The following is a 23,053-nucleotide window of genomic DNA, read 5'->3' on the forward strand; positions in this document are numbered from 1 at the left end:
TCAGAGAAGTAGTGTGCAACCTTCTTCGTGGTCATGTAGATCCCATATACAAGCTTCTGGTAATGGGGATATCTTTGCTTCGAAGGGGTCAAAACTTCAGACACATAATATACTGGGCGCTGAACTCTGAAGGCCTTTCCTTCTTCTTCCCGCTCGACCGTAAGTACTGTACTGACAACTTGTCCCATGGCCGCAATGTATAGTAGCAGAGGCTCTTTACTGATTGGGGCAGCAAGCACCGGCTAGGTGGAGAGCAGAGCTTTGAGCTCTGCAAACGCTGCATCAGCTTCTGGAGTCCACTCGAACTTGTCGGACTTCTTCATCAGTCGGTAAAGGGGCAATGCCTTTTCACCGAGACGAGAAATGAATCGACTTAGAGCGGCCAAGCAACCTGTAAGCTTCTAGACATCGTGTACACGCACGGGGCGCTTCATCCGGAGTATGGTGCCAACTTTCTCGGGATTGGCGTCGATCCCTCGTTCGGAAACGAGAAAACCGAGTAACTTTCCACCTGGAACTCCGAATGTGCACTTTGATGGATTGAGCTTGATATCATATCTCCTGAGGTTAGCAAAGGTTTCGGCAAGGTCAGTCAGTAGGTCAGAACCTTTCCGTGACTTAACCACAATATCATCCATGTATGCTTCTACGTTCCGACTGATCTGAGTGAGCAAACACTTCTGAATCATCCTCATGAACGTGGCTCCAGCATTCTTGAGGCCGAAGGGCATGGTGACATAACAGAAGCACCCGAATGGGGTGATGAAAGCCGTATTGATCTCGTCGGGTCCATACAGACGGATCTGATGGTACCCTGAATAAGCATCTAGAAAAGACAAACGCTCACACCCCGCGGTCGAGTCGACTACCTGGTCGATGCGGGGGAGAGGGAAATGATCTTTCGGGTAGGCCCGATTGATATGTTTAAAGTCAATGCACATGCGAAGCGACTTGTCCTTCTTGGGGACCATGACGACATTGGCGAGCCACTCGGAGTGGTAAATCTCTCGGATGAACTCTGCTGCTAAGAGCCGAGCCACCTCCTCGCCAATAGCTTTCCTCTTCTGGACGGTGGACCGTCGAAGATGTTCTTTCACATGCTTGAACTTCGGGTCGACTCGTAGACGGTGCTCAGCCAGCCCCCTGGGAACTCCAGGCATGTCAGAAGGCTTCCATGCGAAGATGTCCCAGTTCTCACGGAGGAACTGGATGAGCGCTTCTTCCTATTTGGAGTAGACCGTCGTTGAGATGTGAGTTGGGGCGACATTGGGGTCGGTCTGGTGAATGTGAACTGGCTTAGTTTCACCGGACGACTGAAAAGCTGATTCTGAAGCTGGCTTCTTTGCTCGCAGCAATTCACTCGGATCAGCAGTCTTCTGGTACTCTTGCAGTTCAACTACTGACATCTGAGCATCAGCGATCTTTGATCCTTTCTGAAAACACTCCTCTGCTTTCTTCCGATTGCCTGTAACGGTGATCACGCCTTTGGGGCCGGGCATCTTCAACTTGAGATACACATAGCACGGTCGAGCCATGAAGCGTGCATAAGCTGGCCGGCCTAGAATAGCATGATAAGCACTTTGGGAGTCCACAACCTCAAATGTCAACTTTTCCTTGCGGTAATTCTTTGAATCACCGAAAACCACATCGAGAGCAATCTGGCCGAGTGACTCGGCTTTCTTTCCAGGAATGACTCCATGGAAGCTCATGTTGCTGGCACTGAGCCTGGACATCGGAATGCCCATCCCTTTCAACGTTTCTGCATACAGTATGTTCAGGCCGCTGCCACCATCCATCAGGACTTTGGTCAGTCGAGTGCCTTCGACAATTGGATCAACCACCAGAGCTTGCCTCCCAGGGGTGGCAATGTGCGCAGGGTGATCGAACTGGTCGAACGTGATGGCAGTCTGAGACCACTTCAGGTAGCTGGGTGTTGCCGGGGCAACCATATTCACTTCACGGTTAATGACTTTCAGTCAACTTTTGCTTTCGACATCAACAAAAATCATCAGGGTGGAATTGACTTGGGGGTACCCATCGTCACTGTCTTCCTTGTCCTCAACTCTGTCCGACTCTTTTTCCTTGTCCTTGGACTGTTTGCCTTGAAACTGCTGGATTAGGAGCCGACACTGTCGAGTGGTATGCTTTGGGTAAATAAAATTACCCTCTTCATCTTTCTTGGTGTGGATGTGACATGGCAGATCCAAAACATCATTTCCATCTTGATCCTTGACTTTCTTGGGGTTCCAGGGCCCCTTGGGTTTTCCCTTGAATTTTCCCTGGGTCATGGCCAGGGCCTCCCCAGGAGCGGCTGGCTCGGCCTTTCGCTTCTGCTTCCGACTGGAATTGCCTCCGATTTCCTGGGCGACTGCTTTCTGCTTGCCACTGTGGAGTCGATCTTCATCTTCTCCGTTAGCGTATTTGGTGGCAATTTCCATCATCCGATTCAGAGATATTTCTCTGGTCCGACTGAACTTCAGGTTCAACTCTTCGTTCTTGACGCCTTCTTTAAAGGCACAAACTGCTTGGTGATCTAGCACATTCTCAACCGTGTGATGCAAAGTGATCCACCTCTGGATGTAATCCCTCAGAGTTTCACTCGGTTTTTGCACGCAGGACCGCAATTCTGTAAGGCCTGCTGGTCGCTTACATGTTCCATCAAAGGTTGTGACAAACACTCGAGAGAGATCCTCCCAAGTGTAGATGCTGCTGGGCGCTAACTGATTCAGCCACGCTCTGGCTGAGCTCTCTAATAGGAGAGGCAAATGCTTCATAGCCACCTCATCATTGCCGCCACCAATCTGGACAGCCACTCGGTAGTCTTCGAGCCAAGCGTCAGGCTTAGACTCGCCGGTGAACTTGCTGACTCCGGTCGCCAACCTGAAGTTGGGAGGAATCACTGTGGCCCTGATGGCTTGACTGAAACACTCTGGCCCTGAAGAATGTACTCTGCTGCTGGCAGGTGCATCTCTGTTGTGGCCTTCTCGATGAGCTCTGTTCCTGTCAACCAAACCTTGAATGAGGATGGATCTCGCATTAAAGCCTGGGTCCCTAGGGTCGACTGGAATCCTCTGCCCAACACTATGAGGGCGTCTGTCATCTTGCCGTCGAGGCGCATACGACCCACTCCTTGGGGGAGGGGTTGGCACCCGACGTCGATCATCACGATCGAATCGGTGATCATACTGCTCATTCCTCCTGTACTGATCATGCCAGTCACCACGTCCCTCACGCCTCGGGGGCGATCTCGGGCTGTGAGCCGACTGGACTATATCTGTTGCAACGGATCGACTGTGGATCCTATTCCGCGACTGAGAAACGGCGGAATTCTGGTTTCCCGCCGCCCGGAGCAACGCTCTGATTTGCAACAAGCCCCTGCCAGCCTCCGACTGGGAGGGCTAAATCGATTCCGCTATACGGGCGGCGGCTGCCAAATTCTGAACTGGGGTTCGATATACCTGCATAGGCGGGAAGAGCTGACGTCGACTGGACTCGGGAGCCTGCTGACGCGCTTGCTCGTCGAGTATTCGCTGGAGATTCTCCAGTCGAGTGCGCTCGGCCAAGTTAGCCAAGCATGCGTCCTCCAAGGCCCGGGCCTCGGGGGTTTCTCCGACGATAGGAGTGTGGAGTGCATCCATGTTCCGGCGGCGAAGCTCCTCTCGCTGCACTGACGTGAGAGGTTCGGGGAGATATTCATCGTGAGGATGCAACGGGTCGCCTCCACCCGCGCCTCCATCGGTGCGAGGGAAACTGGGAGGACTGTGTGTTCCATCAACCACCAGAACCTCAGCCACCGGGTCGCTGCTGTCGCACTCGGATGCGGTCCCCGCGGAGCCAGTCGACTGGTCGAATAGGCCGTAGAGGGATTCGTCGGGCTCGATTGTCGCGACTTGCGGGGCTGCCGACTGGCGGGCCACGGCATTCCTCACCCACCTCCAAAGTCTTGACCGGCCAGAGCGCTTGCGCCGGTGGGAGACAGGGCGGGGAGACGACACGGGGGCCGACCAATACTGGGTCGATGGCTGCCGCAGGAGGACGCCACGAATGCACGCGCGGAAGTGCGTCGCACCGCGGACGGGGAGCGCGTCGATGTCGAGTGGTGCCTCCTGAAGCCAGGCGGAGTCGTCGGCGATGAACGTGAGCGCGCCGAGATGGATCTCGCGGCCCTCCACCAAAACTCCACGAGTGTCAGGACCCCGACTCAATGCCACATCGATCTAGCATGTAACACCTCATATCACTTTGCGGCCTCACGCACAGTATCCCCACGGGTGTCGCCTTACCTTTGCCCGGGACCGTTTGCGCCTTTTGGCACACGTATATGACAGTGTCGCTAGCATCCATATGATAAGGAGCCCGGGCTGACATGGCTAGTCGTAAACCCAAAGTGGCACTAACTTACAGGGACAGGCATCCATGACCCAGCATCGAACGTGTCGGTCATCAGCGAGTGAATCCAGGCTGTAGCACTGGGCTAACAGGACTCCGGTGGAATGCAGCTTCAGCTACGTTCGCGGAACGCAGCTTATGAGTGACCTTGTCATCTTCAGCTACGTTCGCGGAACGCAGCTTATGAGTGATGCTACGGAGCCAGTCATCTGCATCGAGTGGCTCGATGGAATGATGAAAGGTAGGTGGGTGCAAGCGAATGAAATCATGAATGGTCGCAGACTTATCAGACTGATGTGCGGTGTTCTCCTCGATACGTGCCAACAAACGGTTAGACTCACGCTTGTTCCTCTCCATTTCTAGCATGAACTCTGTCAATGAAGGCTGGTCGGGAGGATCCTCATCCCTACCATATCCGTGGTTCTGGCTACGAGCAACAGAACTTCGCTTAGCTGATGACATCCTGAGAAACGAAACCAAGGACGGAATCAGCAGCATCTATAGGTTATAGAATGTAGGATAGGATAATTAGTAACTCTCGAACTTCTCGGGCAATTTCGGCAGCATAACGGCAGTAAAATGCTCAGAATGAGACATCCTACTAAAAATGGGGTGGTAACATACTCATCAACATTACTCAAGGTTCTGAGATCATACTAAACAGACTACACCGGAAATACTCAAAACTGGGGTATGACTCTGATCAACCAATCCTATGGGACTACGGAGTAGTAACACGTGACCCTGATAGACGAGAGAGAAAGCCTAGTTCCTTAACCCCGTAGGAAAGATAGGACGACTCAGATCAGAAGGCCATGAGGTAAAGGAGTAAAAGGAGCCTTACGTTCCTTCCCACAATCAATTCCCTTACATAACTAAAGAATTTCTAGACTCAACTTCGACCAGTTTGGCTTGGTAATCCTACAGGCAGTCAGGCTCTGATACCAAGGCTGTCAGGACCCCGACTCAATGCCACATCGATCTAGCATGTAACACCTCATATCACTTTGCGGCCTCACGCACAGTATCCCCACGGGTGTCGCCTTACCTTTGCCCGGGACCGTTTGCGCCTTTTGGCACACGTATATGACAGTGTCGCTAGCATCCATATGATAAGGAGCCCGGGCTGACATGGCTAGTCGTAAACTCAAAGTGGCACTAACTTATAGGGACAGGCATCCATGACCCGGCATCGAATGTGTCGGTCATCAGCGAGTGAATCCAGGCTGTAGCACTGGGCTAACAGGACTCCGGTGAACCGGGCTGTAGCGGGCTAACAGGACTCCGGTATTCATCGCGTGACATTTCCCCAAAGGGACAGACACATGATCGAAGAAGGACACATGCCGGCCAGCCTAAGTGTTCCGGAGCAGTAGCAAGCTACCAGGGCTCAGTGGAAGCACTAGGAGACATTTCCCGGTAAGAGAGACTACTAAGGATAAACAACTAGAAAGTCAGATCCCACACATAGCAATACACATTACATGTACGCATAACATGCAAGTATGTGTTGTACAACATGGCATCACAGCATAACTCAACAACTCATATAGATAAAGCTCAAAGAGCCATCATAGCCTTTATTTCAAACAGGGGTCACAAGACCCATCATACAGAGCATACAAGCAACAAGCGGAAGCATTAAATGTCTGGGTATAGACATCTACAAATGAAAAAGGCTGAAGAGCCTGACTATCTACAACATCCGATCAAGATCGTAGCTGAGGTACAAACTACTCGTCGAAGTCCACGAGAACACTATTAAGACCGAAGTCTTCGCTGCAAAAACATAAATAAAGCAACATGAGTACAAAGGTACTCAGCAAGACTTACATCAGATCCTATCATACATGCATGTGTATCAAGAAGGTAATGTGGGGTTTAGTTGCAGCAAGCCAGCTTTGACTCAGTGGCTATCCTGTTCTACGACTACCAGAAACTCTTGAGGTGATATGGCGCACACGAGTCCACTAATCACCACACAATACACTACTATGGATTCATCCCCGTCTCCCTACGAGAAGGCCATCCATAGCACTCACACTTGTCTTGAGATTTTTAGGGTATACACTTCAAGTTGTCTATGTACCATGTAAGCATCCAAGAAGTCCATAACCGCGGACCCGGCTATTCGAATAGATCATGTTAACCCTGCAGGGGTGTACTTCTTCACACACGCTCTCGCCACTTACCGCCATGTACACGTCATGTATCTCGGCAACCTTCAAACGGAAGCCTGGCGAGGGTGTCAGCCACGACCTGACTAACCACACAAGACTCTAGCCCAGGTTTATCGCCTATTCAGGTTCCATCCGTAAGGAGATCCGTCCGGGGTGTCGCTCACGGCCCCAAACGATGTGTGCAGGGTTCCCGAGCCCACCATCCGGGTGCCACTCGGTACACCAGGCCACGTGTGCCTAGTCTGTCCCAAGCCCACCCTGCCGGGTGCCACTTGGTAGAAAAATAGCACTACCTACAAACAACAGAAACTAGTTGCGACTCCTGGACAGAGACCAAGTTGGTTAATAAGTCGAGAGGGGTCGAGTTACCGGAACCCAATGTGTGGTAGTATCGAGTCATTGGACAACATACATAGAACTCAGTGCTTAAGGACGGTTCCAGTGAGACAACCCACCATGTACTCCTACATGGCCTCTCACCACTACCTTTACCAAATCGTGTTCGCACACTTCACTCTCAGCATCAGAACATATCGTAACACTCCAATTCATTCCCAATGAACCAGACCTGACACAACTCTAAGCAATAGCAGGCATAGCATGGTAGGAACACAACATGGCTCAGTCAACTCCTACACATGCTAGTGGGTTTCAACTATTTACTGTGGCAATGACAGGTCATGCAGAGGAATGGGTTCAACTACCGCAGCACAAAGTAGCAGACGAATCGTTGTTGTCCTAATGCAATAACTGAGAGCAGGAGCGAGAGAGTAGGATTGTATCGGAATGAACAAGGGGGTTTGCTTGCCTGGTAGATCAACAGAGGAGGCACTGCTTCACAGACAGGTACTCTGGAACGGTCTCCGGAGCAAGACCTATCGAGAAGGAACAGTGTCGGCAATCAATACACAAACATATGCAACAATATGATGCATGAACATGGCATGAAGATGTGATGCTGTTTGAGCTAATGCAACTAGTACTCATTTGGTTTGAAGTCCATTTGAACCATAAGCTCAAATGCATCTCCAAAGTAAGCTCTTATATATGCCATAATGTGTTTTCTCATATACAACATGTATAAGTTGGTTTGTCATGCATGAAACTAGTACAGATGGAAAGGTTGCATTTTTCTGATAATTTTTCATATATAAATTATTTCAATCTGAGCTACGGTTGAATTCTATGAATTTTTGAAGTTTAAATTATTTTCTGGAATTTCCTGAATTAAAATAATTCCAGAAAATAAATAATTGCGTCAGCATTGAGTAAGCATGACGTCAGCAAGTCAACTGCGGCTGACTGGGTCAAACCTGACGTGTGGGGTCCACACGTCAGTGTCATAGTTAGTCGCCGGCGGTTAGTCGCCGGCGAGATCCGCGGCGTACTTGTGCCCCGGGTTTCCTCTGTGGTGCTCCAAATGGCGCGCGGCTAGGCGCGTTGGAGAGCCAGCTCGATGGCGCGTCGGGCGGTGGCCGTGGCTGGGCCTGGGGTGGCCGGAGTCGACGGCGGCGAGCTCGGCTGCGGCTGCCGGAGTTCGGTCGTGCACGAGAGCGCATTTGGAGCGCGAAAACGGGAGAAGCAAAGCACTAGGGATGCTCTACGTGGCCCTACGAGCTGGTTGGACTCGCCGGGGTGACCAAATGGTCACCGGAGCTGCGTCGACGGCGAGCTCGGCGGCGGCGAAGGTTCGGCCATGGTGGGAACGACAGCCAGAGGGCGAGCGCGACCAGGGAAGAGAGGGGAGAAGAAGCCGGGCTCATAGAGGACTTGCAGGCTGCTCGTTGTGGCCGAGGACGCGCTGGAGATGACGAGGCGGCGATGGCGATCTGCGGCGGCCGGAGGTGAAGACGATGGTGATGGCGGCGTTCTAGGGCGTCCGGCGCCGTGCGTCTCGTCGAGGAGGCGTAGCCCACAATGGCGGAGCGCGTGGACACGACTGAGGGACGAGGGGGAGGCGGTGGCCGCGGCAACGGCGAACGGCGGCGAGGACAGCGTTCGGCGCATGCGAGAGAGGGTGACAGAGGAGAGGACGAGGGCGAGGGAGAGTGCGAGAGAGGTCGGGGTAGCTGTGTGGCGTCTCCGGGGCATCCAGACGAGGAGGGGAGAGGGCAGGCAGACAGAGAGGGAGGTGGCGTGGCGCGGCGGAGCGCGCACGCGTCGGGCACGCGCCCGTCCTCTTGTCGGGGAGGAAGACGACAGAGGAGGGGGCCAGGTGGGCTGGGCTGGCCAGCTGGGCCGGCCAGGCCGCACAGTGCTGGGCCAGCACAGGAGCTAAGCGCCAGGTAAGTATCCCTTTTTATTTCTTTTTCTATTTTTCTGACATATGTTTTGATTTAATTAAAATACTAAATCATTTTATTACCTTATGCCAATTTTTGTAGGAACTAGTGGCATTATTCCAGAGCTCCCCAACAGGTGGCATAATTTTTGGACATATATTAATATATATAACTAATATATTTCCAATGCAAATATTTATGCATTAATTCCAAATGCCCAAAATAAATACTTATGAGCTCTTAAAAATATTGGTTTGATTTTTATCTCTGTCCAATATTTTCAGAGAGCTAGATGAGCATTTTCTTGGACCTTTTTGGAGCAATTTTTATTTGGATCATTTCAAAAATGATTCTGAGGGTTGCACCAATCCTCATTTCAAATTTAAATGGAATATAAACATGATGCACAAATAACTAGCTAGTCTAGGTCATACCAGACTAGGGATGTGACAACTCGCCCCCACTTGAAAGAATCTCGTCCCGAGATTCAGGGGTTGACGGAAAGAAAGCGGGGTACTCCAGTCGAAGACGATCTTCTCGCTCCCAAGTAGCTTCTCTCTCGGAATGATGAGACCACTGAACTTTGAGAAACTTGATGTTCTGACGTCGGGTAACACGCTCTGCTTGATCAAGAATGCGAACCGGGTACTCTCGGTATGTGAGGTTATCTTGAAGATCAAGTGTTTCGTGGTCCACTCCGCGGATAGGATCCGAGAAGCAACGCGTGAGTTGAGAGACGTGGAAGACATCATGAACTCGAGAAAGATGTGGGGGTAGTTCCAACTGGTAGGCAACCTCTCTTCGTTTAGCGAGAATGCGAAAGGGACCAATGTAACGAGGAGCCAACTTGCCCTTGATACCGAAATGATGGGTACCCTTCAAAGGAGTAACCCGAAGGTAAGCTTGGTCGCCAATTTCATAAGTCATATCCTTATGATGACGATCGTACTGGCTCTTTTGACGAGACTGGGCTGTTTTCAAATTCTCACGAATGATGCGAACTTGCTCTTCTGCCTCCTGGATCATGTCCGGTCCAAAGAATTGTCTTTCACCGGTTTCTGACCAGTTCAAAGGTGTTCGACATCTTCGTCCATAGAGAACCTCAAAGGAGCTTTCTTGAGGCTGGATTGATAGCTATTGTTATAAGCAAACTCGGCAAAAGGAAGACATTTCTCCCAATCCATACCGAATGAGATAACGCAAGCTCTAAGCATGTCTTCGAGAATTTGGTTGACCCGTTCCACCTGACCACTCGACTGAGGGTGGAAAGAGGTACTGAAGGAAAGATGGGTTCCCATGGCAGTTTGGAAACTCTCCCAGAAATGAGAAGTGAAAAGACTGCCACGGTCTGAATTGATCTCTAGTGGAACACCATGAAGTGACACTATTCGAGAAATGTATAAGTCAGCAAGCTGACTAGCAGTGATACTCTCTCAAACAGGAAGGAAGTGAGCCACTTTGGAAAGACGATCAACGACTACGAAGATAGCGTTATTCCCTCTCTTGGTCCTGTGAAAGCCGGTGATGAAGTCCATACCAACTTTATCCCATTTCCATTCAGGAATAGCTAAAGGCTGAAGGGTGCCAGCAGGCCTTTGATGCTCTGCCTTAACACGACGACATATGTCACAATTAGCAACAAAGTCGGCGATTTCTCTCTTCATCCTAGTCCACCAGAACCTCTGGCATAGGTCCTGATACATCTTAGTGCTACCAGGATGAATCGTGAGAGGAGATTCATGCGCCTCCTTAAGAATCAATTGCCAAAGATGTTGCTTCTTGGGGACCACCAGGCGGTTCCCAAAGAGAACAACACCTCGATCATCAACAGAGAAACTACCAGCAACACCTTTGGCAATGTTTCTCTTGATCCGGGTAATCCCCGTATCATGCTTCTGGCTTCTATGATATGATCCACAAGAGTAGGTTTCGCCACCAAGGTAGAAAGGAATCCGTGAGGAGCAATGTGAAGATTAAGCTTACAGAATTCCTCATGGAGAAGTGGTTGGCCTTGCTGCAACATGAGATTGTTGCAATAGGATTTACGGCTTAGCGCATCAGCCATGACATTGGCTTTGCCTGGGGTGTAGGTAATCCCTAGATCATAATCTGTGATTAACTCCAACCAACGTCTTTGCCTAAGGTTCAGATCCGGTTGGGTGAAGATATACTTGAGACTCTGGTGATCGGTGTAGATCTCGCAACGTTTACCAAGAAGGTAATGTCGCCAGGTCTTGAGTGCATAGACTACGGCTGCAAGCTCTAGATCATGTGTAGGATAATTATCCTCATGTGGATGCAACTGTCGAGATGCATAGGCAATCACATGACGATCCTGCATAAGAATGCAACCTAGTCCCTGTCGTGAGGCGTCACAATAGATAACAAAGTCCTTTGTGAAATCCGATGGCACAAGTACGGGAGCAGAAGTCAGGCGTCTTTTCAGTTCCTGAAAACTGTACTCACACTGTGGGGACCACTCGAACTTTTTATCTTTCTTGAGAAGTTCCGTGAGGGGTTTGGCTACTTTGGAGAAATTTTCAACAAAGCAGCGACAATAGCTGGCTAGACCAAGGAAACTCCTAACTTGTTTAACGGTCTCAGGTGGAGTCCAATCGAGAACGGCCTTGACTCTCTCGGGATTGACAGCAATGCCCTTACCAGAAATTACGTGGCCTAGGTAGGTCACTTCTGGCAACCAAAATTCACACTTGGAGAACTTGGCATAAAGGCGGTGCTCTCTGAGTTTTTCTAATACAAGTCTAAGATGTTCGGCATGCTCTTCTTCATTCTTTGAGTAAATAAGAATATCATCGAGGTAAACCACGACGAACTTATCTAAGTACTCCATGAAGATCGAGTTCATCAAGCGGGAGAATGTGGCTGGGGCGTTGGTTAGGCCAAAGGACATGACGGTGTACTCGTACTGGCCATAACGAGTGACAAAAGTTGTCTTGGGAATGCCCCCGTTTCTGATCTTAATTTGGTGGTATCCTAACCTCAAATCCATCTTGGAGAAGACTGAGGATCCAGCGAGCTGATCATACAGGTCGTTGATCCTGGGGAGCGGATACTTGTTCTTTATCGTGACCAAATTAACGGGACGATAATCTACAACCATCCAGTCCGTACCATCCTTCTTCTTGACGAAGAGGACGGGGCAAGCCCAAGGAGAAGAACTAGGACGGATGAAACCTTTTTGCAAGGACTCATCAAGTTGTTTCTTAAGCTCGGCTAGTTCTAAGGGTGCCATCTTGTAAGGTCTCCTGGAGATTGGAGCTGTTCCTGGGATAAGATCTATGACGAACTCTACATCTCTGTCAGGTGGAACACCTGGCAGTTCCTCTGGAAAGACATCCGGAAAGTCACGGACTACCGGGATATCTTCAAGGTCTGGAAGAGGGCTGGCATTAAGAGAATAGAGCTGACGCTTTGCAACTCTGGTGGAGACAGTGACTATCTTGCCAGATGGGTGTGTAAGCTGAACAGATCTGGTGTAACAATCAATCTTGGCATGATGAGCTGTCATCCAGTCCATACCCAAGATGATATTAATATCTGAGGACTTGAGGGCTACAAGTGATGCAAGGAATACAAGTCTATCAACAAGGATTTCACTACCATGGCTAATTCTGGTGGTCTGCCATCTAGACCCTGGGGTTTGGATTTCAAGCGGAGTTGGCATATCACAAAATGACATGTCGTGCAAACGAGCATAGCCTTCAGAAATGAAGGAGTGAGATGCTCCAGTATCGAATAGAACTGATGCTGGGTGACAATTGACAAGGAGTGTACCAAGAACGACATCCGGATCATCATGAGCGTCTTTAGCTGAGACGTGATGCACACGTCCACATTCAGTGGGGGCTGACTTGACACTGATCATCTTGCGTGATGGCTTAGCACAGCCAACAGTCTTCTCGGGCTGGGGTGGAGCATAACTAGTCTGAGAGCAGTCACGTGCATAGTGTCCTGGCTTCCCGCATGTGAAGCAAGTCCCTGAGGTTGGACGTGGACCCGCACTAACAAGCGGTCTACCAGTAGGCATGGGTGAAACATACGACTGAGCTGGGGGAGGCACCACATGGGATGGCCTCGGTGCATATCCGGGAGGAAGAGCGGAGTTTGGAACCCAAATCCGGCGCTTTTGAGAACTAGAACCGGAAGAAGATCCCAAATCACGGGCGTGCTTACGAGACTCCTCGTAAGTGAGTTGAGCTGTCTCTGCATTGATGGCCTTGTTCACAAGGGCTTGGAATGTATCACAATGATGCAGGTGGAGATCACGACGCAACTTGGGGTTGAGACCCTTCCGGAACCTAGCCTGCTTCTTGGCGTCCGTGGACACTTCTTCTGTGGCATAGCGAGCGAGGTTCTCAAACTCTCTACTATCAGCATCAACAACCATCTTACTCTGGGTGAAACTACAGAACTCTTCTCTCTTGCAATCGATGAGGGCTTCAGGAATGTGATGCTCGCGAAAAGCCTCAGTGAAATCTCTCCAGGTAGGATTCTGGCCAGTTGGAAGCATAGCCTCATAGTTCTGCCACCAAAGACTAGAAGGACCTTCCAGGTGGTATGTGGCATAGGTGACCTTGTCATCTTCAGCTACGTTCGCGGAACGCAGCTTATGAGTGATGCTACGGAGCCAGTCATCTGCATCGAGTGGCTCGATGGGATGATGAAAGGTAGGTGGGTGCAAGCGAATGAAATCATGAATGGTCGCAGACTTATCGGACTGATGTGTGGTGTTCTCCTCGACAGGTGCCAACAAACGGTTAGACTCACGCTTGTTCCTCTCCATTTCTAGCATGAACTCTGTCAATGAAGGCTGGTCGGGAGGATCCTCATCCCTACCATATCCGTGGTTCTGGCTACGAGCAACAGAACTTCGCTTAGCTGATGACATCCTGAGAAACGAAACCAAGGACGGAATCAGCAGCATCTATAGGTTATAGAATGTAGGATAGGATAATTAGTAACTCTCGAACTTCTCGGGCAATTTCGGCAGCATAACGGCAGTAAAATGCTCAGAATGAGACATCCTACTAAAAATGGGGTGGTAACATACTCATCAACATTACTCAAGGTTCTGAGATCATACTAAACAGACTACACCGGAAATACTCAAAACTGGGGTATGACTCTGATCAACCAATCCTATGGGACTACGGAGTAGTAACACGTGACCCTGATAGACGGAGAGAAAGCCTAGTTCCTTAACCCCGTAGGAAAGATAGGACGACTCAGATCAGAAGGCCATGAGGTAAAGGAGTAAAAGGAGCCTTACGTTCCTTCCCACAATCAATTCCCTTACATAACTAAAGAATTTCTAGACTCAACTTCGACCAGTTTGGCTTGGTAATCCTACAGGCAGTCAGGCTCTGATACCAAGGCTGTCAGGACCCCGACTCAATGCCACATTGATCTAGCATGTAACACCTCATATCACTTTGCGGCCTCACGCACGGTATCCCCACGGGTGTCGCCTTACCTTTGCCCGGGACCGTTTGCGCCTTTTGGCACACGTATATGACAGTGTCGCTAGCATCCATATGATAAGGAGCCCGGGCTGACATGGCTAGTCGTAAACCCAAAGTGGCACTAACTTACAGGGACAGGCATCCATGACCCGGCATCGAACGTGTCGGTCATCAGCGAGTGAATCCAGGCTGTAGCACTGGGCTAACAGGACTCCGGTGAACCGGGCTGTAGCGGGCTAACATGACTCCGGTATTCATCGCGTGACATTTCCCCGAAGGGACAGACACATGATCGAAGAAGGACACATGCCGGCCAGCCTAAGTGTTCCGGAGCAGTAGCAAGCTACCAGGGCTTAGTGGAAGCACTAGGAGACATTTCCCGGTAAGAGAGACTACTAAGGATAAACAACTAGAAAGTCAGATCCCACACATAGCAATACACATTACATGTACGCATAACATGCAAGTATGTGCTGTACAACATGGCATCACATCATAACTCAACAACTCATATAGATAAAGCTCAAAGAGCCATCATAGCCTTTATTTCAAACAGGGGTCACAAGACCCAACATACAGAGCATACAAGCAACAAGCGGAAGCATTACATGTCTGAGTACAGACATCTACAAATGAAAAAGGCTGAAGAGCCTGACTATCTACAACATCCGATCAAGATCGTAGCTGAGGTACAAACTACTCGTCGAAGTCCACGAGAACACTATTAAGACCGAAGTCTCCGCTGCAAAAACATAAATAAAGCAACATGAGTACAAAGGTACTCAGCAAGACTTACATCAGATCCTATCATACATGCATGTGTATCAAGAGGTAATGTGGGGTTTAGTTGCAGCAAGCCAGCTTTGACTCAGTGGCTATCCTGTTCTACGACTACCAGAAACTCTTGAGGTGATATGGCGCACACGAGTCCACTAATCACCACACAATACACTACTATGGATTCATCCCCGTCTCGCTACGAGAAGGCCATCCATAGCACTCACACTTGTCTTGAGCTTTTTAGGTATCCACTTCAAGTTGTCTATGTACCATGTAAGCATCCAAGAAGTCCATAACCGCGGACCCGGCTATTCGAATAGATCATGTTAACCCTGCAGGGGTGTACTTCTTCACACACGCTCTCGCCACTTACCGCCATGTACACGTCATGTATCTCGGCAACCTTCAAGCGGAAGCCTGGCGAGGGTGTCGGCCACGACCTGACTAACCAGACAAGACTCTAGCCCAGGTTTATCGCCTATTCGGGTTCCATCCGTAAGGAGATCCGGCCGGGGTGTCGCTCACGGCCCCAAACGATGTGTGCAGGGTTCCCGAGCCCACTATCCGGGTGCCACTCGGTACACCAGGCCACGTGTGCCTAGTCTGTCCCAAGCCCACCCTGCCGGGTGCCACTTGGTAGAAAAATAGCACTACCTACAAACACCAGAAACTAGTTGCGACTCCTGGACAGAGACCAAGTTGGTTAATAAGTCGAGAGGGGTCGAGTTACCGGAACCCAATGTGTGGTAGTATCGAGTCATTGGACAACATACATAGAACTCAGTGCTTAAGGACGGTTCCAATGAGACAACCCACCATGTACTCCTACATGGCCTCTCACCACTACCTTTACCAAATCGTGTTCACACACTTCACTCTCAGCATCAGAACATATCGTAACACTCCAATTCATTCCCAATGAACCAGACCTGACACAACTCTAAGCAATAGCAGGCATAGCATGGTAGGAACACAACATGGCTCAGTCAACTCCTACACATGCTAGTGGGTTTCAACTATTTACTGTGGCAATGACAGGTCATGCAGAGGAATGGGTTCAACTACCGCAACACAAAGTAGCAGACGAATCGTTGTTGTCCTAATGCAATAACTGAGAGCAGGAGCGAGAGAGTAGGATTGTATCGGAATGAACAAGGGGGTTTGCTTGCCTGGTAGATCAACAGAGAAGGCACTGCTTCACAGACAGGTACTCTGGAACGGTCTCCGGAGCAAGACCTATCGAGAAGGAACAGTGTCGGCAATCAATACACAAACATATGCAACAATATGATGCATGAACATGGCATGAAGATGTGATGCTGTTTGAGCTAATGCAACTAGTACTCATTTGGTTTGAAGTCCATTTGAACCATAAGCTCAAATGCATCTCCAAAGTAAGCTCTTATATATGCCATAATGTGTTTTCTCATATACAACATGTATAAGTTGGTTTGTCATGCATGAAACTAGTACAGATGGAAAGGTTGCATTTTTCTGATAATTTTTCATATATAAATTATTTCAATCTGAGTACGGTTGAATTCTATGAATTTTTGAAGTTTAAATTATTTTCTGGAATTTCCCGAATTAAAATAATTCCAGAAAATAAATAATTGCGTCAGCATTGAGTAAGCATGACGTCAGCAAGTCAACTGCGGCTGACTGGGTCAAACCTGACGTGTGGGGTCCACACGTCAGTGTCATAGTTAGTTAACAGGGGGTTATTTGCTTAATTAAAGGATTAGGGGGGGTCGGGGCCCACTGGTCAGTGTTAGTGGCTAATTAGGTTTAGTTAATATTTAACTAAAATTAGCAGGGCCTGGCCCCACTAGTCAGCGACCCTGGGGGGTCAAACCCCAGGTCAAACAAGTCAAACCCGCCGGCGGTTAGTCGCCGGCGAGATCCGCGGTGTACTTGTGCCCCGGGTTTCCTCTTTGGTGCTCCAAATGGCGCGCGGCTAGGCGCGTTGGAGAGCCAGCTCGATGGCGCGTCGGGCGGTGGCCGTGGCTGGGCCTGGGGTGGCCGGAGTCGACGGCGGCGAGCTCGGCTGTGGCTGCCGGAGTTCGGTCGTGCACGAGAGCGCGTTTGGAGCGCGAAAACGGGAGAAGCAAAGCACTAGGGATGCTCTACGTGGCCCTACGAGCTGGTTGGACTCGCCGGGGTGACCAAATGGTCACCGGAGCTGCGTCGACGGCGAGCTCGGCGGCGGCGAAGGTTCGGCCATGGTGGGAACGACAGCCAGAGGGCGAGCGCGACCAGGGAAGAGAGGGGAGAAGAAGCAGGGCTCACAGAGGACTTGCAGGCTGCTCGTTGTGGCCGGGGACGCGCTGGAGACGACGAGGCGGCGATGGCGATCTGCGGCGGCCGGAGGTGAAGACGATGGCGATGGCGGCGTTCCAGGGCGTCCGGCGCCGTGCGTCTCATCGAGGAGGCGTAGCCCAGAGTGGCGGAGCGCGTGGTCACGACGGAGGGACGAGGGGGAGGCGGTGGCCGCGGCAACGGCGAACGGCGGCGAGGACAGCGTTCGGTGCGTGCGAGAGAGGGTGACAGAGGAGAGGACGAGGGCGAGGGAGAGTGCGAGAGAGGTCGGGGTAGCTGCGTGGCGTCTCCGGGGCATCCATACGAGGAGGGGAGAGGGCAGGCAGGCAGAGAGGGAGGTGGCATGGCGCGGCGGAGCGCGCGCGCGTCGGGCACGCGCCCGTCCTCCTGTCGGGGAGGAAGACGACAGAGGAGGGGGCCAGGTGGGCTGGGCTGGCCAGCTGGGCCGGCCAGGCCGCACAGTGCTGGGCAACGAAACACCGCCGGCCACAGATTCGGGCCGCGGGCATGACATCAACCACCTCGCCGACGAGGTATAGTATTCTTACTGCATCCCTTACTTGCTTGTTTCAAGGATGAGGTCTAAACCTTTATTATCATGGCTTCTTCAGGAGTGGACGGAGAAGGCGAAGCTGATCCAATGTCCGGCTCCGCTACGTGAAGAACCAGTCATCCCGCGTTTAGCGAAGATGCTGGTGCCGGCGCCCTATAAGGCGTCGAAGAAGAAGGCCACCAGGAAGGCTAAGGGGGTCCGGAGTGGCCCCCGCCACAGGGGCGCTTCGGACGCGACGTCCGAAGATAAGACCCGTTCCTCTGCCGCCGAAGACGACGGCGATGAAGAGGAGGAGGAGAACAACCCTCCCACTACTGGAATCAGGATATTTGCCGCCTGCTAGGTGACGACAAAGAAGATCTTTGCCATCAGCTTTCAGAAAGCCGACGACGAATAAAGAGCGGACGACAAAGAGGGTGTTTGCCGTCAGCCAGCTCTCATAGAGGAAGGGTGGCCCACTAGTGAGAACTACCTAACGGCCACTTTCTTTGCCGTCTGCTGACAGACAGCAAAGCTTGTTTGCCGTCTGCTAACGGACGGCAAAGAAAATGCCAACCTAACATCCGTTAACTAGGCGCATGACCTAACTAAAAAGCGGGTCAGCGCCCGCACCCGTGCCCCACCGCTCTCTCTATCCGCTCTCTCTCTCTCTCCTGCCCGAGCCGCCGCCGCCCCTCGCCCACGCCACACCCGTTCCCGAGCCGCCGCCGGCCGCCCCGCCCCCACTGCCCCCGTACCCGCACCCACATCTCCTCTCTGCTCTCCCGCGCCCTAGGGTTAGCCACCGCTGCCGCCACCGCCCTTAATCCGGCGAGCTCCGGCGACCATGGTCGGCGTGCAACATGCTACCGAGCTCACCCCGCCCCGCTGCGTCGATTCCTCCGGCCAGATTTGTCCCTCCCCCCTTGAACGCTGGTGCCCAACCCATCCCTCCACGACTAGGGTTTGGTGCACGGCCTCGTCTCCGCCGCCGGCGTGCCTCAGCCGGTCCTCTACGCCTTGTCGCATGGCTCCTCACACGGCTGCGCCTGTTGGACGCTGCTTCTCCACCACAAGGCAGCGGCAGAGGAGGGCCTTATCCACCACCACGCAACGGCAGCCAAGGTCCTCCTCCCCCATCTCGCCTCTCTCCCTCTCTCAACCCCCTGTTTCTTTCGATATGGGAAGAAAATTTCCTTTTTCCCTTGTGCAATTTCTGATTTGACCGGGTTTGTTTTTAGGGGCATTAATTTGGTGCTTTCTTTGTCCAGAGAAAAGTAGTAGAAGGGGATGAGGAAGGAGGAGAAAGACCAGAAGAAGGGCAAGGGAGGTGGGGCGATCTGCATGTCCATGGAGGTCTGAATGTTCCTTGTTTAATTTTTTTTATGTTGCATGCTCTCTGATTTCAGAGTAGATTTCTTTACAGCTTGTTGAATACTAATGGTGTTCTCCTCTGTTTGATTACTATGACTGGTTGCTTGTTTAACTTTTGTGTGAGAAATAATGCATATCAAGTGAGGTAATCTTGTTTCTAAATTTAGATACATGCATGTCTGTGGGGCTCTAATTCTAAACATAGCAGACCACTACCCTCCTATATGTTGTGCGAACCAGAGAGCTGCTTAATTGATTAACATTTTGGATTGGTTTAATTTTTCTAAAAATGGCTGCTTCTGTTGTCACACATACACATGCTTCTGTAAAGTGCTACTAGCTATTATATTTGCTATTTTTTGATTTGTTTGGACCAGACATTAGCTTGTCTTTTCAAGGAGTCGGTTTGTGATACATGCCCACCTATTCATTTTAGTTTCAAAGAAAATAATTGGCTTGTGATTCGTAATGCTCGGGCCTCAGGCATTAATTTTCACTATCACATGCATGGTTCCAGATTACCTGTGAGGTCGTCCACCGCGACTGTCACTGTGAGGTTGGTTATTTCCCTACAAACATTGCTCTGCTGTAGCCTAGTTCATTTCTATGCTGCTGGTTGTGAAACCAAACTAGGTGGGTGGGTGTGTGATGAGGTTTGGTTTAGTGCTTGATGCCACCAGATTGTAGGTTCTTGTGTAGGACTACTTGTTATATAACTCTGGTTCCTGATGAGATCATGTATATACTAGGCTAGTTGCACTTTGGTTCTATCTATTTCAAATCATATTTGGTCCTGTATGTATGTATGTATGTATGTATGATGCATGTGTGCTTCGATTTGGAGCAGCAGTAGGACGACGACGAGAGGACGAGTACCTCGACGGCGACGACAACCAGGAGGATGAACCCACCCACAAGGGCGCCGACGCCGGCCATCAGAACGACGACTCTTCGTCCTGCACCACCTCACACTGCGGCGGCTACAGGTCATTTTTTTGGGATTGCCTATGTTTCAATCCTATGGATCTGCTGCATGCTTGGTACTACTTACAATCTGCATTTCAAGTAGATCCAGTCAACATCCAAGTTTCTGAAAATTCAGTTTAGAATTCTATGCAATTCCATCAGTAGAGAGAGAGAGAGAGAGAGAGAAAGGGGGTCCATGGTCTAAACCTACACATCATCTGCAATGCAATCGAGAGAGAGGGAGAGAGAGGCATCAGCTGAGTGTGGATGAATTTCCTAACCCTAATAGGCAATGCCAATTTATTTCTTGAGCCACATGCTTCCTGGTAGGTAAACTCAAGAAGGTTCGTTAGTGTTGGTAGTCTGTACTTGTGTTATTCAAGAGGTTGTATTATTTTGAGAAGGCAAGAGGCCGTATTTACAGTATGTTTCATACATCCTACAATATGTATAGCTTCCCATCTCGATTATTTTCAGGATTGCGATCCTTTTGACATATTTAATTTTCCTTTAATCATTGGGACTGGGCATGGGTTTGAGCTCTCTGTTTTGTGCACTGGTTTTAGCTCATTTACGCTGCCTAAATTCTGCTTTACTTCCAAACGCAATGCACTAATTAGTGCATGTACAGGGTTAGTGAAGGAAAGTTTGCAGTTGCAGCCGTCACTCTAGATTTGCTTTCTAAAATATGAAAGCATTAGTTTCTTGTTCTATTCATTTCATCATAGATTTGGTAGCACAAAAATGGCATACTTAGATAGGTTAACTCTAAAATAACACAAATAATGAATAAGATGGAAAAAACAAGGAAGAGGAGGAAGAGAAGGAATAGGAAGAGCTCTTCTTCTTCTTCTTCTTCTAGTCTTCTTCTTCTAATTTCTTACTCCCATTTTTGCAGGTTTGGTTCACTTCATGGAAGGGCAGAATGCTACTATTTAGATGTTAGATGTTTGATGTATTCGATGTTTGTGAAACTATGTATATATGAATTGGATGTATGATGTTTGATGTTTGATGGCGATGGTGAAACTATGTTTGATGTATGATGTTTGATGTTTGAAACTATGTGATTCTAAGTATATATATATATATATATATATATAGGGTCGCGCTATTCGTCACCCTGGGTGAGGAATAGTTATTTTTCACCCCCTCTATTTTACCATCAATGCATCATAATTTTACGTTCCGTAAGTTTTGTCTTATTTCGACGCAAAAAGGGACCATAAGAAAATCGCCGTAAAAAATATTTTATGTTATGTAAAATTACAAACGTAAAAACATAGTCTAAAATACACATAAACTGCAAAATTTCTTGTTTTATGACCTATATTTTTATTTTCTTATGTCAAATTTTACATAGTGAATCAATATGAATGTAACTATTTGAATTCCAAATGTAATTTGTTTATGAAGCGATTGTAAGATTACCTCGGGTGAAGAATAACTTATTCTGCACCCTCGGTGATGAATAGCAACACTATATATATATATATGTGTGTGTGTGTGTGTGTGTGTGTGTGTTTGTGTGTGTGTGTGTGGGTGTGTGAATTTCCGTGAAAATGAATTGATATAACAAAAAAATAGAAAAAACAGGGGCAATATAGCAACTTTGCCATCCGCTAGCAGACAGCAAAGAGGCCACGTGGCAGCAGCCTGGGCTGGCCTATTTGGGCTGTTTACCGTCTGCCAGCAGACGGCAAAGATGCAACGGTCGTCGCCGTCTGCTGGCAGACGGCAAAGCACGCCGTTAACCCCCTAACGGACCTACGCTGCCATGTGTACCTTCTAGGTCCTTTGTCGTCTGCTGGCGGACGACAAATACCATTTCATCTTTGTCGTCCGCCAGCAGACGGCAAAGTGCCCTTTGCCGTAGCTTATTCAGCCAGACCTTTTGCCGTCTGCTGACTCACGGCAAAGGTCTTTGCCGTCCGTGATCCATGCCTTTGCCGTTCGCCATGGCGGACGGCAAAGAAGCTGATTCCAATAGTGTCCCCTTGATGAGGGGAGGACGAATAGGGCGGCTTCGGCGAATCTGGAGGCGGAGACGTCCAAGAAAGGGAAGAGCTCCCTTGCAGATAACACTGCGTGGAACGCCGATAGTAGTCCGGAGAGACACCCCCGCACTAAGCCCCGGGCCGCATCGTAAGTGCTAAAACCCATATCCATAAACCAAGTCTTTCCTCTTTGTTGTATTGATATAATCAGTTATGCTATTGCAGTCCAGCCCACGACAGTTCCTAGCGATCCTCATCACGAGGTTCGCTGGACTCAAAGGCGATGGCCAGCGATTCACCGCCGGCCGCTCACTCCCCCAAGGCCAAGGACGATGTGGAGGTGCTGTCCTGAAGGACTGTTCCTGGAGGGGGAGAGGCCCAGGAGGCGCCAGAAGGCGAAACCCCCGTCGCCGGACACCAGGGGGAGTCAATCCCCATGGAGACTGGCGGGGAGGGCCATATTCAATTCGGCCCTCAGTCGGACTCGATTCCGGAGTCCGATGCGGCTCCAAAATCCGGCACGCAACCTCTTTCAAAAGAAGGGGCGATGCATGTTCCCCCGGTGACCCCTGTCCAACCAGGGGCACCGGATAAATCTGCTGGAAGCGCTGCGAGGCGCTTCCATTGTGGATGAGCACCGTGTCCTTATGGGCACAGTAATTGAAAGGGTTCAGTCCGCCAAGAGCGGACTAACCGAAGCCTGCAGCAGCCTATTGCCATGTTTTGAGGTAAGCGGCGCAAAAAGGAGAAA

At 50.1% G+C, this 23,053-nt stretch overlaps 1 long non-coding RNA gene across 1 annotated transcript; it reads left to right on the forward strand.

The window, feature by feature from the left end:
• Nucleotides 1-18,588: 18,588 nt before the first annotated feature.
• Nucleotides 18,589-21,404, forward strand: LOC123105642 (uncharacterized). Its single transcript, XR_006450951.1, has 4 exons — nucleotides 18,589-19,090; nucleotides 19,237-19,321; nucleotides 20,187-20,325; nucleotides 21,204-21,404. It is a non-coding gene; the product is annotated as an uncharacterized lncRNA (long non-coding RNA).
• Nucleotides 21,405-23,053: the final 1,649 nt, after the last annotated feature.

Source organism: Triticum aestivum, chromosome 5A (genome assembly GCF_018294505.1).
Source record: "Triticum aestivum cultivar Chinese Spring chromosome 5A, IWGSC CS RefSeq v2.1, whole genome shotgun sequence".
NCBI lineage: Eukaryota > Viridiplantae > Streptophyta > Magnoliopsida > Poales > Poaceae > Triticum > Triticum aestivum.